Consider the following 4350-nt stretch of genomic DNA (forward strand, 5'->3'; position numbering starts at 1 on the left):
TACAATCCTTATTTAGTTGCGTCTAAGCGCATATCTCCGCACAGCAAGTTTATTAATTAATAATAATAATAATTAGTTACATTTATATAGCGCTTTTCCAGTGCTCAAAGCGCTTTACATATGAATGGGGGAATCTCCTCAACCACCACCAATGTGCAGCATCCACCTGGATGATGCGACGGCAGCCATATTGCGCCAGAACGCCCACCACACACCAGCTTATTAGTGGAGAGGAGACCGAGTGATATAGCCAATTAGTATAAGGGATGATTAGTAGGCCAATGGGCAAGTTTGGCCAGGATGCCGGGGCACACCCCTACTCTTTTTCGAAGGACATCCTGGGATTTTTAATGACCACAGAGAGTCAGGACCTCGGTTTAACGTCTCATCCGAAGGACGGTGCTTTTTGACAGTATAGTGTCCCCGTCACTATACTGGGGCATTAGGACCCACACAGACCACAGGGTGAGCACCCCCTGCTGGTCTCACTAACACCTCTACCTCTATGTATTAAACACAGGATCACTCGCATGTGCACACATTCACTGCTTTCATGATCAACACGTGAGGTAATGACGGGGCTGTAAACAAACATTGATAAGTTTTTCACGCGTGTCCCTGGTTGTGTTTCTACTATAATGTTTACAAAAACACAAATAGGAGTCCAGACAAGGATAGGCAGTTGTTCTTTTGAGCTTTTTACTGCACAAAAGTAAACCTCTCGCTGGCCAACCAAACACAAACCCTGTGTTCACTTTATGATGGCCAAACAGTACCTTTACCATGATTAGGCTACTATGGTTTTAAAGGGTAACTTATACTTGTGATATTAATAGAAAATATTTCTATATATATATATATATATATATATATATATATATATATATATATATATATATATATATATAATGTGTGTGTGCGTGTGTGTGTGTGTGTGTGTGTGTGTTTACATTATATTGAAAAGTAAACCTTATCATGGTTTTACTACAGAGAAAGTTACATTCCTGTTGAACATCCCCACAAGGCTCATTATGTGGCTCATTATTCAACTCTTTTGTTTCTCAGCTGTCAATCACTGATTATTCAGGAGCTTTCCCGCCTCCACGCATACAGCCTTTCCCAAGCAAAAGTGTCTTAGAAATTGTAAATCAATGTATTGCTTTATGTGATTGAGTAGGCCATTTGATTTTCACATCATTTTGAAGAAAAAACTCTAGACTACTAGATCCTATTTTGAAAAGTCTTGGGAAAACATGTTTAGAATGAGTTTTGTGGTGTTATATCAGTGACTCAAAAATTTTGCTTTTTCAAAAACCACGCATAAACATTTTTCTCTCAAAAATACAAACATGTACATACATGTTGATTATATGATATTGTAGCCCAGTTTGTGATGAACACAGTGTTATGAGACTTTTACCATTAATATGTTTTCAAGCAACTGAAAAAAGCACAAATGTCAGTGCATGTCAAAACTTCCCCAGGGCCCTTAAATCCCCTTAGACCCCAGAGGGTTAAATAACCTGTGTTCCCCATTCGGCGCTCGGTATAAACTTCAATCGTGAGCTCCCATGTGATTGGCTAATTAGCAATTTGTGTTAACAAGCAATTGAAGAGGTGTACCTACAGTAATAAAGTGTCCAGTAAGTGTATATTATACACAAACACATTGGAACTTGCTCTTTACATCATAAATAGGCTAATGTCCAGAAGTAGTTTACATTTGTAGAGATAACAGCTTTAAAATGTAAACTTATTTTGACTGATCTCTGACGACTGTTTGATTTTAATCAATATTTTGTGCGTTGCCAAATGTAATATGCTTTTTGTTAAAATTATTATTATATATATATTTTTTTGCTGCTGATAGCTGTTTGCAGGTTTATTTATAGGGACTTTTTTTATAAACTGGAAGGTTCAAATGGTAGCCCAATTTTACACTTTAAATATGTTTGTATATATGAAGAGTTTCGTTACAAAATGAGATAAATCCATTTTTAACATTTTTGTCAAAAGTTTATTATTATGTTTTCATGTTATTATTTTGTCTTATGGTGCTACATAGCTGTATTTTTAAGTTATGAAGGTTTAAATCAAAACAAACCAACTGCAGTTGAATTGATATTAATTGAAATGCACAACCAAAAAACGAGATTTCTGGAAAAAAACGTTATCTCGTTTTGCAACGAAACTCTTCATATATTACATGATATAAATTTACGTTAGACTAATTGTAGGTTTAAGTAAATTTTTGTTTCTGAAATCCATCCTTCTACAGGGATCAGAATAATCTTTTTTCCTCACATCAAACGTATTCCAATCCTAATAAATGCTTTACTAGATAGATGTTAGTGCAGGCAACCAGCATTACGATGAATTAGACTGCTACCACACCTCTGTTTCACTATGTAACACATGTTTTTACAATTTAATACATTTTTTATAGATAAAATCCATCCTGGATCTTTTATTGAACTTGTTTTTCAGACAAAAAATGGTTGTAATACTTATTCAAGTTGTTCTAAATGAAGGAGTAAAATGAACGGTTTTTATTTTCAATTAGAGGTGGGCGATATATCGTTTAGACGACAATATCCAAATTGTTGTCTGGGCAATATGCAACATTTGGATAACGAATATTTAATAATTTGTACAATCTGACCACCCAAACATGAAAAGAACTGAAGGGAGTTAAAGAGAAAACAAATAACGCACACTATAACCTTCTAAACAATTATTTGTAGCGATTTTAATCATGTAGGGGTTTGTTTGACTGTATTTTATGTTGGGTTTCTTTTTACAAAATCAAGATCGTTCCTCAATTGCACGAGATTAAGCTGCTACTAATTTGCAATACAACTACGGATTTCTTACCTGTTTTGACGTTTCTTACTGTAGGTTGAAGCAACAATCCAAAAACTTAAAAAGTAAAGCTGATGTACGATTAATAAAATATCTGCTGGGCAAAATATGTGTTGTTTGCGGAAAACTGAAGTGTGAAGTTAAAAAGTTTTTCTTAAATGTCTGTGTCGTCTGCAAGTGACGAGCTTCGTTATTGCCTCATTAGAAAATTGCGTTGTTTAATGATGAGTCCAAAAGATGGAATAAATTTTCCCAAGAAGAACGAAAGAACGAAATTATTATAATTCCTCCTGCTTGGGTTCACAGCCTGTAAATTTACTCTTGTCAGCATTGTGCAAATTTTTTTAACCATGGTAAGGAGCGTCACATTTTCGGCTGACGTCAGAGGTATTCAGGCCAATCACAACGTATAGATTAGCTGGCCAATCGGGGACATTTCAGATCAATGAGTTTTGTACAAAATCAATTCGCTTGAGGAAAGCAGAATATCTGAGCTACAAAAATGTACGGTATAATACAAAATAATGTATTATACCAAATACACAAAATAACGTTGCTTTACCAATGAAATAGGTGCACTTTAAATCTCATTTGTAAAAGCTATACAAGGCATATATAGTCCTTACTTTAGATGAGCCCACAAAAATACTGTAGATATATAGGTTGAATTTCTTAAAATAAAATTCACAGAGCTTTACATCCTCTCTTTGGTTTTGTATCCTGTTGCTCATTTGGTAAAGCATTGTTTTAGTGTTAGTTTTGGTTTCCAAGGAAAACATGTACTGTAAAAATGTATGCTTTAAAAACACCTGAAATAGTTTTGAATAAAAGCATACTGCAAATTCACAAATGTCAATGGTAAAAACAGTGGTAAACTAAATCTGGACCAGAATGAATGAACATCCACTGACTGTAGCAACAGATCAAGTGACCTGACCTACAGGGTCAGTTCATGTACTTTCTCAAAAACAAGTTCGCCATGTTCTTTCTCATGTCTACATGCAGTCCTTTCACATGTCTGTCCTACCAAACCAAAGCTCTGCTTTCATTTTTGTTTTCTCTGTCTCAAATATCAGATCTCTACAGTAAACTTCTCTAGTTTGGACACTCAGTATGTTAAATGGCTTATACGAAACCAGTTTTCACTGGCAACACTGTCCAGTGACCTACATTCAAGCACACATACAGTACAGTACTTTTATGTGACAAATTGGGGGTCAGGAATGACAAAAAAGTCATATTTGAACTTAGTAGGATGGATGTGAAAAGAGAGACAACTAATTTCCTCTTCATTCACAATAACTGATGTTGCTATTAATAATATATGGGGAGGGCAAATAGTGACCATAGCTTGCCTTGGCAAAATTCAGGGAACAGGAGGACAGCTTGAGATAACCGACCACAGAGCGTGAGACAGAGCAAAGGCAGTGCCACTCAAATGTGAAGGGTCCTAATGTTGTGGGTGTATACTGAAGGGGGTGGTCTTAA

This window comes from Paramisgurnus dabryanus, chromosome 22 (genome assembly GCF_030506205.2).
Source record: "Paramisgurnus dabryanus chromosome 22, PD_genome_1.1, whole genome shotgun sequence".
Classification (NCBI taxonomy): Eukaryota; Metazoa; Chordata; class Actinopteri; order Cypriniformes; family Cobitidae; genus Paramisgurnus; species Paramisgurnus dabryanus.